The sequence below is a fragment of the Bubalus kerabau genome, chromosome 20 (assembly GCF_029407905.1).
Source record: "Bubalus kerabau isolate K-KA32 ecotype Philippines breed swamp buffalo chromosome 20, PCC_UOA_SB_1v2, whole genome shotgun sequence".
Lineage (NCBI taxonomy): Eukaryota > Metazoa > Chordata > Mammalia > Artiodactyla > Bovidae > Bubalus > Bubalus kerabau.
In genome coordinates this window covers 59,767,628-59,783,119 of record NC_073643.1, presented here as the reverse complement: position 1 = coordinate 59,783,119, position 15,492 = coordinate 59,767,628, and positions in this window count along the sequence as shown.

Below are 15,492 nucleotides of genomic sequence, written 5' to 3'. Positions count from 1 at the left end.
AGGGGTTGTGGGTTCGATCCCTGATAGGGAATTGGACCCACATCCCACAACTAAAGATCTTGCACGCCACAGCGAAGATTGGAGATCTGAGTGCTCAACCAAGACCTGGCACAGCCAAGTAAATATTAAAAAAAGGGTACCTGCAGGATAATCCTCTGCATGTCCCCAGACGGGGGTTTTGCAAGCCCTTACGGAGCTCAGGCTGCCTGCCTGGAGGGTTGGAGCTGGGGCCCAAGCCACAGTAGGGGCCATTCAAGCAGCGTCCTGCCAGGCTGCTTCTCCAGGCCTGCAGGGATGCTGCCCTCAGAGGGTGCAGTCAGAGGGCCCTGGAGCCGTGCCTTGGATTTCCAGGGCTGCACGGCACCCTGAGCTCCAGCCAGCTGGACGGCCCAATGTCACCGGAGCTGGCGACTGGTAGTTTTCTGCGACATGGTATCACATCACTCAAGGGGGAGCCTCTCAAGCAGATGCCATACCTGGATCCTCGTTTTGGTGGCTTATGGTCCCAACTTGTGGTTCCCCACGAACAAGGATGGATAGACAAAACGTGCGGGTACATACTCGGCATTGAGCTGACACGTGCCTCAATTGAAACCTGAGTAACTTGAGCTTCCCAAGTAAGACTAAAAGCATCAGCTGCAAATAGGCATTTTTCATACATTTTAAATAGTGGTTTTAAAAGATCTGCCCAAACTAGGCTGTTTTCACACATCCTTCTGTGACAGATGCAAGCACATTGTGGAACTATTGCAGGTTTGGTTCCAGACCCCCACAATAAAAAGTGTCACTGATCACAGATTTCCATAACAGTGAAAAAGTTTGAACTAGTGCAGGAATTATGAAAATGTGACACAGAGATGAAGTGAGCAAATGCTGTTGGAAAAAACGCTCCAGGAAACAATGCAGGGTTGCGCAAACATTCAATTTGTTTAAAAAAAAAAAAAGGCAATAAAGTGAAACACGATGAGCGAGGAATGCCTGTAATGCATACCTACGTTTTAGCCTGCAGTCGGAGGGGAGGCGTGTTCCACTGGGCGGGCGGTAGACAGCTGTGAGCCGTGCTCACCTGCACTGGATGGAAAGTCGCTGAAAATTCCGGGGGTCGCCCTGGCAGGCTCCCGAGGCTCAGTGATGTTTGTGTCCCTCGGCTCTGGTGAGCTTCGTGGATTTCATTCTTGGGCAGACCCTGCCCAGTAGCAGATCCAGGATTACAGCCGGCTGCTTGCCAGCTGCTGAGCTTTCATTCTCGACTGGCTCATGTGCTGGTCCCTGCCTAGCCTTCATGGCGAGGAGAACCCAATATATGTTAGGATCAGAAGAGCAATGGTCCCTGAATCGCTCATTCAACTATTATGCGATCTTACAAATGTTTTGCAAAAGGGCAGGGAAAAGAGAAAAGATAACGTGTGAAGGGCTTCCCCGGTGGCTCAGCAGCGAAGAATCTGCCTGCAGTGCAGGAGCCGCAGGAGACTCGGGTTCCATCCCTGGGTTGGGAAGATCCCCTGGAGGAGGGCGTGCAACCCGCTCCAGTATTCTTGCCTGCAGGATCCCATGGACAGAGGAGCCTGGGGGGCTGCAGGCCAGAGGGTCACAAAGAGGCGGACACAGCCGCAGTGAGTTGGCACGTATGCACCATATGTAGAGGCCTTTATGCTCTTGCATCGGGGGAAAAGGGAGTCAGAGGACTGCCACCGTTCAGCGCAGAGATCTGAGAGGAAACCCGACGGGGTAGCTGGACCAAACTTAAGATTCCTGAGGGGAAAACTAACTGAAGGGCCATCAGTTTCTAGAAAGGATTTATCAAGTTTACAGGTGCTACACAGATAGAGAGCCTGAGGCCCCTGAGAATGTAAGGATGACAAATACGACCTTCATCAGGCAAAGTGCCCCAGAGGTTACAAAATTACACGTTAGATGGTGTATGTGAGATGGACGCTTCTCAATTAGACGTCGTTTTTAACGTGTTCAACAACAGGGACAAGGGCAGAAGCAAGGAGGTGAGAGGATGCAGCTCTTCCGGCAGCAGTACTGAAAGTGAGGAACCTAGAGGACGGCTTCCCAGGTGACTCAGTGGCAGAGAATCTCCCCGCCAGTGTAGGAGATGCGGCTTCCATCCCAAAGTCGGGAAGATCCCCTGGAGGAAGGTGGCAGCCCACTCCAGTGTTCTTGCCTGGAAAATCCCATGGATGGAGGAGCCTGGCGGGCTACAGTCCGTGGGGTGCCAAGGAGTCGGACACGACTGAGTGACTGAGCACACTGGTTGGGCCTGAGCCACGTGCCCATCATAGAACTAAGGGTCAGATTATCCACCTAGGCATAATCTGGTCTGAGTGAGGAGAGGGGTACTTCTCTCAAAGGAACCAGGGGAAAGAGGGTGGGAGCTGGAGACAGAGTGCCTGTTATATAAGAATAACTTGCCATCTCCCCTAACTTACACAAAAATAGAGCCTTTGATTATTAATGGATTATTAGTGGCAAAGTTTTTGGAACACACTTCATAGCAGAGATGTTATGATTTGAAGTCACTGCTCTGGAATCTAGTAACAGGCCCTTGAGTACCCTGGGGGGCAGGGACGGGGGGGTGGGGGGGGTCAGTGTGGATGCAGCTTAGACGTGTTTCATGACTGGCTGGAGAAGGAAATGGCAACCCACTCCAGTGTTCTTGCCTGGAGAATCTCAGGGACGGGGGAGCCTGGTGGGCTGCCATCTGTGGGGTCACACAGAGTCGGACACGACTGAAGCGACTCAGCAGCAGCAGTGACAGTGGCTGGAGCCCTCTTCGGGGGCTGAGCTGGGGGGCCTGCAACATGAGTGTATTCGGCTGAGAGTAAGTATTGGGGTCCTTGGAGCTCTGAGGAAGGCGGGTTATTTGCATGATGTGAGTGAGAATGAGTCCCACCCAACAAGTGGCTTCTTGTTAGCAGGTACCATCGTCTCAACCCCTGGGCCCAGGGCCTGGCCAACAGCGTGTCCCCAGGAAATGCTGAATGACTGAGCAGTTAAACTGTAAGAAAGCCAGTGACAATCCTACCGTTGGAAAGAGTAAATGGTACTTTTTTTTTCAGCTTTATTGAAGTGAAATTGATATAATTGTGAGGTATTTCAAGTGGGCATTGTAATGATTTGACGTATGTATACATTGTGAAGGGATTCCCACCTTCTGGTTATGAATGCATCCATCACCTCATGTTCATTTGTGTGTGCGTGTGTGGTGAGAACTTTCTATTTTCTTAGCAGACTTCAGTGTGGTCAGCTTAGTCACCATGGTTTACACTGAATTGTCAGATTTTACTCATACCTGAAAGTCTGTACTCCTTTTCTACCGTCTGTGTTTCCCCCATCCTCCAAACCTAGAAACCATTTTTCTAAGAGTTTGACCTTTTCCTTTTTTTTTAGATTTCACATATGGTACATGCAGTGTCTGGCTTATTCCACTTAGCATAATGCCCTCAAGGTCTGTGTTGCAAATGGCAGAATTCCTTCTTTCCTCGTGGCTGAATAACAGTCCACCATATGCATATATGCGTGTTATCACTACTGCTTTATCCATTCAGGGCAAATGGTTCCTTCACAGGTGAACTTTGCGTACTGCTTTCCAGACACTTGTGATGTCCCGCCCACAAGTGGACACTTGCCCTTCTAGCCATCTTGGCCCATTGCCATTTACCTGAGAACCACAGTAGATAGTTCAGTTCAGTTCAGTCGCTCAGTCGTGTCCGACTCTTTGCGACCCCATGAATCGAAGCACGCCAGGCCTCCCTGTCCATCATCAACTCCTGGAGTTCACTCAGACTCACGTCCATCGAGTCAGTGATGCCATCCAGCCACCTCATCCTCTGTCGTCCCCTTCTCCTCCTGCCCCCAATCCCTCCCAGCATCAGAGTCTTTTCCAATGAGTCAACTCTTCGCATGAGGTGGCCAAAGTACTGGAGTTTCAGCTTTAGCATCATTCCTTCCAAAGAAATCCCAGGGCGGATCTCCTTGCAGTCCAAGGGACTCTCAAGAGTCTTCTCCAACACCACAGTTCAAAAGCATCCATTCTTCAGTGCTCAGCCTTCTTCACAGTCCAACTCTCACATCCATACATGACCACTGGAAAAACCATAGCCTTGACTAGACGGACCTTTCCTCACTAGTTACCAATTTACACAGAAAACTAACACCAAGAAAATAAAGAAGCCAAGTGTTTTAAATTCATTTTTAGATCCATTGCCAAGTTTAGTACCTGGAACATGTAGATTCTTATTTTCTTGATGGCTTCTAGAGGTCTTCTGGATGTGGAAGTAGCATGCCCCACTGTAGTTTCTGACATTGATTGTTGTTGAGCCCCCAAGTCGTGTCCGATTCTTTTGCAACCCCAGGTTCCTCTGTCCATGGGATTTCCCAAGCAAGAATACTGGAGTGGGTTGCCATTTCCTTCTCCAGGGGATCTTCCCACCCCAGGGATTGAACCCACGGCTCCTGCACTAGGAGGATAGGCGGTAGGTGGATTCTCTACTGCTGAGCCACCAGGGAAGCCCCAAGTCAGATAAACCCGGCTTCAAATCCCAGCTGTGCCACAGACCAGTTGGGCCAGTTACTCACACCCTAACGTCAGCCTGTAAGGGCTGGAAAGTATTTCTGTAAGAAGCCGGGACAGAACCTAGAATGTCACTGACACATCATGGACCTTGGGTTTGGATGTCCTGAAGGGGAGGCAGTCCTGGGAGGCCCATTCAGTTTGCTCAGGTCACTCAATCACTCTATTCCAACTATCCCCACTTTTTTTTTTTTTCCTCCCCAGATAGATTTCAGGAGGACCATGAATGTGAAAAAATTTAACTCAATTAAAATTTATCCTCAAATGAGTTCTCAGCGCCAGGCTTTGTCCGTGGAGGACTGAGCACAAACTGCCCAGTGCCGGTGCTGTGCAGGAGGAGGCGGGCGAGGTGCGGGGCTGAGCAGACGGTGGCTGAAGTGGGTCTGGTCTGAGCTGTCTTCTGAGCAGCAGGAAGGGGCGTGAGTACAGGGCCCTGGGAGCCCTGCCGAGCTCCCAGGCGGGAGCCGTTTCAGCCCGGTCAGGGGTCTGCAGGGAGGCCAGTGACTGGAGAAGGAGCGAGGCCGCACAGGGGCCCTGGCGTTAGTCACGAGTCTGCACGGGCCCTCCTGGTCGCACGCCGACTCTTTTTCCTCCCTTCCTCCTTTCCGCTCCGCTTTCCCTGGTGCTCAGCACGTGTTTGTCGGTGGCTCCCCACGCATCCTGGCTCAGCGTGGTTTCGGTGGTCAGTAAGCCCGGCTATCCCGCCGTGCCCCGGTGAGGGCAGGGGAGCGGCCAACGTGCAAAACCGGCGCGTGCGCGGCCCCAGTCCGTGACTGCACCCTCTGGGCATCTCACACCCGCGGGTGAGGCCGGCCCCGGGGCTGTGCCCCTGGCGTCGCCTCCACAAAGCGCCCACCCTGCTCAGAGGGAGGGGGTCCCCCCCCTGGGGCGGGGTCGGCTGCGAGGAGCAGCGTCGGCAGCCAGCTCTCGCGTGCGAGTTCCGGCGAAAGCGTCCCGGCGTCCAGCTTCCGGCCGCAGCGCCTCGCCTGGAGGGAGGGGCGAGGAGGGCCGCAGCCCGGGCTCGCGCTCCGCCCGGCTTCCGGCCCCGGGCTCGCCTCACGGCCGCCTCCGCTGTCGGCAGCAGGTGGCGCTGCGCTCCGTGCCTTTCTGCCGCCGGGTCCTCGGTTCGCACCCAGCATCTTTTGGAATTGGCCAGCCACGGCTGCCATTCATTTCCTTAAACCCGGACAGCGTGTGGAGCTCCAGCCTAACAGTATCTGTCGCTACCAGGAGCAAAGAAGGAAAGAAAATCGCGAGCTGTTCAGGCCCCAGGGAGCAAGTCGTCGGGTAAAATGGCCTGCGTGCCCACATACTGCTGAGTTAAAACGAGACCCATCGTCGGCCCGGCCGCATCCCAGACAGGATGCCTCGGGTCAGCACTCTGTCCTGTGCGTGTCTGTAGTCGGCGGGCGGGCGAGGCGCCCTCGTAGGGGTTTGAGTCAGGAGGCTGCCACCGTTGAGGGGATGTTTTCACCTCGCGGCCTCGGGGCCTTCAGCTGTGCACTGTCCTTTCAGCTTAAGCCCTGTGTGTTGCGGGAAGGCCTGCGGTCATTCTGTTACTGATTAACAGAGCCTCGGCTTGGAGTTCTTGAAAAAACTCTCGGTGATAGTATTTGCAAGCCAGCAGTGTGTGCTCCGCGAAGAGAGATTTGGAGCCCGGAGGCCTTGTTTGCCAGCACGACTGCCTAGCGGCCCAGCCTCTGAGCCTCAGTTTGCTCCTCCCTGACCTGAGGGTGGGAGCTGCGCTCACCTCACGAGGAGGCTGAGCCTTCAGCGACGTCCACGCAGGATCTGGCTCAGGGCCGGCCTGCAGTCGGAGCTCAGAGTATCTCTTGTTTTCCTAATTAAACCAGTGGTTCTATGCCGTGTGCTCCCTGACTCCTGACTGTCTTTCAGGCCTCTGTACTCGTCCAGAGTACAAAAGACCACTTGTAAACACTTCTCTTATAATAAGGATCAGAGCTCTTCTTTATGAGGTTATAGTTTCTACCTGGCTGACTCTACTACAACATTATTTAAAAAGTAATCATCACATTGATACCTGCCATGGTTTTTCCTTTAAGACTTTCCCAGGCTGAGGACTGCTAGCAAGTGGGTTGGATAAAAGTGAATCATGATGAGGATTTGGAAGTCAGATGAAGGGCAGGGGGCTTCCCCTGTGCAGAGTTTCGACACCCGCCCCCCCCCTCCTTGGCTCTAGGCGGTGTTTTTCTCATACAACTTTAGGATCCAGGGGAAACGAGTGGAACCAGCTCTTTGAACAAGGTCACCCAACAGCATCACGAGGTGATGACGTCACTGTCAGCTCTTGCCCAGGAAAAACCCAGGGCTCAAATAACTGAAGGAGAGGACAGGTCATCTCCATGGCAGGTTGGCAGAGCTGGTTGCAGGCCACCATCAAACATCAGGCCCGGAGTTAAAATGACCCAGGGCCACGCCTGCCTCTGCTCAGTCTGCCTTGGGTGGCCTCGCTGCCCTTGCTTCCTCAGGACGACTGAATATCACCAACGGGTGGCTTTTTTGGTTGTTCCATTTCCTAGAAGAAAGGTTACCAAGTGCCAGAATCAAAATAGAATGTGGATGGTGTCCCAGGAATCCTGTGCAATCCAAGCACACTCATATTGTCCCCTCCGGCCTGGAGGGGACGGAGCAGATAAGCGAAATCGCAAAGTTATTATCGCTCTGTTGGAAGTGACATCACGGAAGGCCTCTGGTCAGCCTCTCTCTCCCAACTGGTCATGTTTCCGCCAGGCTGTGTGTCAAGTGAATCCTAGTTTTAGCCCTAGAGGGACGCTGGTGCAAAGTCCCTTACCTAAGGAATCCTTTTGTTAAAATGAGCGGTTATGCCCAACTTTATCCATTTCCCAATTCATAATTTTTACATTTTTTTTCTCCTTGGCTTAAATTTTTTATTATTATTAATGGTATAATAGAGTTTTCCAAATGGTAGTGAAATACCCATGATAGCTTGCCTGAAGAACAAAAAACAAAAATTCAGAGCTTTGTAGATTTGTCTTTCACATATATGGTGGATATTATCTCTTTTTTAATTGTAAAAACCCAGTGTAAAATTTACCATCTTTAACCACTTCTAAGTGCACGGTTCAGCCATGTTAGGTATGTTCACACTGTGCCACACACACTGCGTTTCTTAAAGCGAAGCCCTCCTGAACGTCTTTATCAACAATTAGAGACATCCCCTACCTGTAACGTTTTTCTCCCCTGACATAATGCTTAAACTTACTTTCCCAGGATTTCAAAGCCTCAAAAACTAGTTCTAGACAAAGTCCATGGGCAGCACTTAAAGTGTAGGGAGCACCAAGAGAGGGCTGTGGAGCTTCATCCTTGGTTCATCACAGTCCAGACGCACTTGGGTAGAAAGCCTCTGGACCTGCATAAGGAGAGCTGGCCTCGGGACTGGCCGGTGAGGCTCATGGTCAGGGCATTCAGGTCACAGCATCCTTGCCTAAAGCCTCCCGTGGCTTCCCATCTCACCAGAGTAACCTTGCACGCCCAACCTGTCTCATCCCCTCCCCACCCCAGCCTGGCCCACCTCTCTGATCTCATTTCCTTCTGGCCTCCTCACTGGCCTCCTTGCTGGCCCTCGAAAATGGCAAGCTCACTCCCTCTCAAAGGCCTTTTCCTTTACTCCTACCTCTTTCTAGAATAATCTCAACTTGTGCTGAGCAATAGAAACCCTTATGAAACTCATAGCATTCTCAATGCCCAAGCCACATTCTGTACCAATTAAATCAGCATCTCTGGGGTGTAAAAAAAAAATTCCGCAAAAATTCCAATATAACCACGTTCCAAAAGCAGTGTCTTGGTTCAGTGGTTCTAAATCAGAAATAGTAGCATCACCTGGGAAGCCCAACCCTAAACTTACTGACTTGGAAACTTTAACAGTATACCCTGGGAATATGTATTTTGACAAACCCTCCAGGCCGTGGTGCGTGCCGAAGCCTGAGAACCACTGCCCCACATGCTCCTGCTCGAGAGGTGGCCCGCGGGCCAGCAGCGCCAGCAGCCCTTGCAGGCTTGTTAGAACAGCAAAATCTGACACAAGCTGGTGAACCCAACCCGCTGAACCGGAAGCTGCATCCAACATCCCAGCGCCTCCTGCACGTTCCCGTTGGAGACGCTGTCTAGCTCCGCGCCCGGGAGACCTGAAGAGTGGTAACGCCCCGGGAGACCCGAAGAGCGGTAACGCCCCGGGAGCGGGAGCCCCCCAGCACCTAGAGCTCAACTTCTGAATTTAACACCCAGAGGCTTGGAGGAAAGGCTGCTCTGGCAGTAGTGGGTTGTAACCTGCTGGATAAAATCAAAGCCGATGAATTCGTTGTACTGTAAGGAAATAACAGGGTGAGATGGTTGGATGGCATCATGACTCAATGGACATGAGTTTGACAAACGCCAAGAGATAGTGAAGGACAGGGAAGCTTGGCATGCTGCAGTTCGTGGGGTTGCAGAGTCAGATACGACCGAGGACATACGACAAAGGAAATACATGGTTGTATAAATATGAAAGAGAAGGGAAAACTCTTCCTTGTAGTCGAATGCCAGCTAATAAGCATAGAAGGAAAGATGGAGTAAGAAAATCACCCACAAGTGCTAAAACTCAAGGTGAAAATTTGAGGAACAGGATGCTTCTAGTCCAAAAGTGCCTCCCCACACATGATTTATTAATCGCAAAGTGGACAGTATAATTTTTTAGTGGAGAAACCTGGCAGCGACCCCCTTCATCCGGCAATCTTAGTTAGCATCGCCCACCCTGGGACAGCCCGGCACCACCCGCCTCCTGCTTTGAGGGGCTGAGGAGGGCGCAGTGTCCCTCCCATGGCAGTCTTTCCTCAGGAAGCATCAGGAAATCCAAATAAAGCAACAGGTCACAGAGTAACCAGCCTGCATGCTTAAAAAATGCCAAGGTCAAGAGACAAAGGATGGCCAGGGAACTGTTCCAGACCGAAGGAGACTAAAGACACATCAGGGCCCTGTGCAGTATGAGATCCCGGCCCCGGAAAAACATATGTCGTTTTAAAAGAAGCAACTGACAGAACTTAAATATGGACTGTGGTTGTGTAAGCAGATGTTTTTATCTTAGAAATTGTAGGGTAATGGGGCAGGATATTACAGTATTTACTCTCAAATGGTCTGAAGAAAGTGTTTGTGCGTGAGTGAGTGTGTATATGTGTGTAATGTGTGCTATATAGAGAGAGACAGAAGAGAGAGAAGAGGGCGAAACACGAACAGCTGGTGGTGACTGAAGACGGGAGCTCCTTGTGCTGTTTCAGAACTTTTCTGTATGTTTAAAACTATATCAGAATAAAAGTCACATCCCCTCCCCTCAGGAAAAGACCCGCGAGAACAAATGGAATAGAGCAAGGATGCAGCAGTGATCGGAGCTCCCGGGCTTCCGAGTCCAGCCTGCCGGCCTCCTCCATGGATCGCTCCGTCCAGTGCAGCCCAGCCACCACTCTGTCAGTCAGACCCTCCCTACTGTTTCACTGCACTCCTACCCTCATAGCACTTCGTGGGCATGTAGAATTATCCTTGTTCACACGCCCGTCTACTCGTTTACTGTCTCTTTCCCCTCGGATGTGAGCTGCGTCAGCACAGAGACTGTATCTGCCTTGATATACCCCCAGCACAGAGCCTAACAGCTCAGAGGCACCTCCTGTGTGTGTTAAGTGAATGAATAGGCACCAGACCTCAGTCCCCTTGACCTGAGGACGAGCGAGGCGCTGCTCTACAACGCAACCGCAGACCCTTTCCCAGCCCCGACACTGGCAGGAGTCTGACAACGTGTGAACTGCTGTCTAAAGATAAAGAGCGTCTGAACTCTCCTAGGCTTGTAGTTGCAGGCCGTGTGTGCTAAGTCACATCAGTCCTGTCCGACTCTCTGCGACCCCGTGGGCTGTAGCCCGCCAGGCTCCTCTGTCCGTGGGATTGTCCAGGCAAGAATACTGGAGCGGGTTGCCATGCCCTCCTCCAGGGGATCTTCCCAACCCAGGGATCAAACCCATGTCTCTTACGTCTCCTGCATTGGCTGACAGGTTCTTTACCACTAGCGCCACCTGGGAAGCCCTTTTATTTACAATCTCTCATTTAATCTTCACAATGACCCTTTTCCGTTCACCTGTTTAGCAGACAACATATCGAGTGCCTATTCCTCACTAGGCACTAAGGAAACACTGATTATGACAGGCACAGCCCTTACCCCTTTGGAGCTAGCCTGATTAGCCAGAGCTGCTGAGAAAGCCAGGACCCAGAGAGGTTGCCCAGCTAGCTGAAGCCACACAGCAGGCTCAGGGCAGAGCTGGGAAGGTAACCAGCATCTCACCCCAAAGCCCATGCTGCTCTGCAGTGCTGGGACTTGGCCGCCCCCAAGGAGCTCCTGCTGCTGCGAGCTGGCCCACTCCTTGGACTCCCCCAGGGCTCCCCCAGCGCCCCATCTCCCATGACCTCAACTCTCACCCTCACGGTGCCCCTTTCCTCAGAAAGAAATAGAACGTGCTGTATCTTAGCCATTCTGATCGTGTTTTTGATTACTCCACGGCTTCTCAGTGCCGTTTGCTTCAGATAAGCTAGAGTCTGTTCTGCCTCGCTGGGCAAAGGTTAAGTTCAGTGTAACCTAAGAAATAATCTAAGCAGGAGATACAATCAAACGACCTTACCAGAAAAAAATAACTGAAAAAAGCAAAAACCAAGAAACAAAATAAAAACCCACTTCAGAAATGTTTAATGCAGAGACCAAGCATGAAGAATTAAAACAATGTAAGAGAATGGGGAAACTTCCTAAAAGATGTTTGATTTTTCTTCAACCCATTGATCTTTCCCCTCCTTGAAAGCGTTCTCCACCAATTAATCACTCAATTTATTACCCGGCCCTGTTTCCCTGTTTATAATTTTGAGCCTCAGGAATCCCTGTGAAAAGACCACAATAAATCTCTCTGGTCAGCAAGACAAACATTTATCTTAAAGGATCAATTACTGCACTGGGAGGTCTCAGATTCCTGGGGTTTGGTGCATGCCTCCACCCTTGATTTGTTGGGTGACCTTCGCCTCTCTGTAACTGGGTTTCTGGAGCCGCACAAGGAAAACTGTTACCCCCGTGAGTTGTGTTCTGAAATTTCCCTGGGTCCCCTGTTGGAAAATAGAAGAGGGTATTTGGCCAAGGACATGATTTATCTGTGCCCATGAATGCCTCTCCTCCTCCTTCTGGAAGCCAGCTAATTATGTTCAGAGTTGGAATGCATTCTCTGTGGGCACCTAAAGTAGATTCCTTGCGGGAATGTCTGGCGAGTGGGTGCGTGGAAGAGACACATTAACAGAGTCTTGTCATTCTAGAGAAAAATGTCTGATCTCCTTTTCAGTGGCCACAAAGTTCAGAGTTAGGGAGGGGGGTGAACAGGAAAACAGTGTTATTCTTTGGAACCACAATTTCACAGATGATTTACCCATGACAAGCTTTTTGTCGCCATGGGGTGGCACTTATTTTTTCAAGCAAGCCAGGCAGCTAACTGGCAACCAGGTGGGTGATGAGACGACCACCTCTGTGTTTAGTGAGTTCTCTATCACTGGAGGTAACTAAGGATAGGAGCCCTCCGCAGAGGGTGGAGCAGAGAAGGTTCAAGCACCAGAAGAGAGTTTCAGCTCAATGCCATTCATCCCCTCTAACCCCGAGATTTGGGAATTCTAGTCCCTTTCCATGTCCCGTGCTCTTCAAAACGGACAGTCTGAGCTCCGCAGCCACATGTGGGACAAAGGGTGGTGAAGGGTAAGATCACAGAAAAATTTGAGGTTCAAATCTCACAAAGAAAGATGACTTTATATCTGCTCCAAAGCATGAACCAGAACTAGGATTGCAGAAGGAGAGGGTGAGTAGGGCGCTGTGTGCTTGAGGGCACACCTTTCAGTAGGAGTGTTTCCTGGACTGTGGACTGTGCCGCCTAAAAGGGACTCGAGGCAGCCTCTGGGATACCTCTGGATGTAGCTTTCAGCCATAGAAGCCCCATCTCTGATTACAGACAGAAGGCACCCCAGCCTCTGAGACCCAGAGACGGTGAGCACGGTGGTGGAGGCTGGGGATGGTGTCAGCTTTTAATCAGGCACTTATTTTAGAGTAAATAACAGCCACAGTAATAACAGGAGCTGCCAGTTCTCTGCATCTCCTCTGATCATCTACCATGTGCAGGTATGAGGCATGATCTGCCTCTCTTAGCTCTACAGTTCTTCGAGGTAGATGCCATATGCCTATTTCACAGATGAAGAAACAGGCTCCCAGAGAGCAGAAGTGACTTGTCTCGCAAATGGTGATGCCAGTGTTCACGATCAAGTCTGTCTGACTCAGCATTCATGTTCTCTCCACTGTGTCAACAGTCTTGATTGAAGAGTAGGGATTATTAACCCCAATTTTGCAGATGGAAAAACTGAGCTCTGAAAGTGGAAGTATCAGGGAAACTGAGTTTTGACTAATTCCCAATTTCTGCCAGATGTCCTGTGAGAAGAACCTTGTAGAGCCTCAGAACCAGGCGGCACCCGCAGGGCGATTGGGATGATCCCTTCAGTCGTCAGAGGAGAACCCGGCTCGGAGTGGGGTGGAGGCGAGCAACTCGAGGGCATGAGGCAGGATGGTGGCTGGCCAGGTAGGACGGGAGGGTGAATGGCCTTCGGGTGGAGTGGGATGGGCCTGCACTGACCACCTCCCGGGTGCCTTTGGGCTGGCAGGGATGCCTGGCTTTGAGGCTGCAAGAGGTCTGTCTGTGACTTTGAAGAGCATCCACGGGGCAGGGGCTGTGGGGGCTGAACTTCTGGCAGGAAAGCTGGGTCCCTGTATGAGGACGTGGACCAGCAGACCGGGCCCCAGGGTCAAAGTGTCACCAGCCCGGTAGCTGTCCATGTTGCAAACCTGGGGAAAGGCAGGGGGAACGAGTGGGGCTTTCTTTGAGGAGGCAGGTCTTCATTTGCAGGTGCCCCAGCTCATTCTGCACTTTCTTCAGAGGCTCTGGGGTGGTGTGAGGATTCCCCGCATCCACCTGAGCTCCCTTCTCCCCCTCTGGCTGCAAGAGCCACGATCTGACTGCCCTCTTTAGAAGCCATTCAGGTGCCAGGCCCTAGGCTTGCTACTCCACATGCAAAATCTGACATAGAGCTTTCCCAGCAATCCTGTGGCCGTGCCCTAGCGAGCTATGGCTCAGAGACAGTGAGTGACTTGGCCAAGCTCACACAGCTGATGCCACAGAGCCAGGATGGCAGCTCCGTCAGGATGGGCATTTCCGGCTCTTTGGATTCACTGCTGTATGCCTGGTGCCTGGCGCAGAGCGGCCACCCGATGCATATTCCCTGAGTCAATGTCTGACTCCAGGGCGGGCCTGTTGCGCCACACCTCGCTGCGTCTTGAAAACACCATGATGAGAGAGTTCAGTTTTGAGTGAAAGCAGATTTAAAGGCCGTCAGTCAAGAATGAATCCATGAAGTCCATTCCTTTGTGTCTTTTTTATACTCGGTAAAATATGACAGTGAAGAAAGCTCCCTGCATAGAATGTAAGTTGCATTGTGTGTTTTTATAATTAGTAATCAGGGCTGCTGAAGAATTAATTTCTTCCCCAAGCAGGTTCGGCAAGATGCTTGTTGGTTCATTTTGCTTTTTTGCTTCCCTGCAGACAACACGCGTGCTAACAGGCAGTTGCTTTTCCTCTCTGAAATGGTTCAAAGTCCTTTGATTTTATAGCTCAGAGTCTCTAAGTCACTTTCTTCAAGCCACAAATTTGTGACTTTCTATATTCCCAGACTCTGGTAGTGCAGAAAGGGTAGCCTATATATTCTCAAGTTTCCAAAGAGGAAACTTGTAGCAAGGTTGGCTTACAATATAGTTCCCTCTGTTGACTGGCATGGTCCAAGTTCATTGAATGTTTTGTTTATTGGATCATAACCCTCCATTCACTCTTGGGCTCTCTCATTTTCAGCAACTAGAATTCTATAAATTACAACTGAGCTCCACCTAAACTTTCAGTTCAGTTCAGTTCAGTCGCTCAGTCGTGTCCGACTCTTTGCGACCCCATGAATCACAGCACGCCAGGCCTCCCTGTCCATCACCAACTCCTGGAGTTCACCCAGACTTACGTCCGTCGAGTCAGTGATGCCATCCAGCCATCTCATCCTCTGTCGTCCCCTTCTCCTCCTGCCCCCAATCCCTCCCAGCATCAGAGTCTTTTCCAATGAGTCAACTCTTTGCATGAGGTGGCCAAAGTACTGGAGTTTCAGCTTTAGCATCATTCCTTCCAAAGAAATCCCAGGGCTGATCTCCTTCAGAATGGACTGGTTGGATCTCCTTGCGGTCCAAGGGACTCTCAAGAGTCTTCTCCAACACCACAGTTCAAACGCATCAATTCTTCGGCGCTCAGCCTTCTTCACATTCCAACTCTCACATCCATACATGACCACAGGAAAAATCATAGCCTTGACTAGATGAACCTTTGTTGGCCAAGTAATGTCTCTGCTTTTGAGTATGCTATCTAGGTTGGTCATAACTTTCCTTCCAAGGAGTAAGCGTCTTTTAATTTCAAGGCTGCAGTCACCATCTGCAGTGATTTTGGAGCCCCCCAAAAATAAAGTCAGCCACTGTTTCCACTGTTTCCCCATCTATTTCCCATGAAGTGATGGGACCAGATGCCATGATCTTCATTTTCTGAATGTTGAGCTTTAAGCCAACTTTTTCACTCTCCACTTTCACTTTCATCAGGAGGCTTTTGGGTTCCTCTTCACTTTCTGCCATAAGGGTGGTGTCATCTGCATATCTGAGGTTGCTGACTACTAATTATTTCTCGTCTTTCATGCTTCAGCATGTCATTTAGCATATCACAGAGCCCTATGCCAAAACAGTGAATTTTGAATGAAAACCTCTCAGAGTTGAA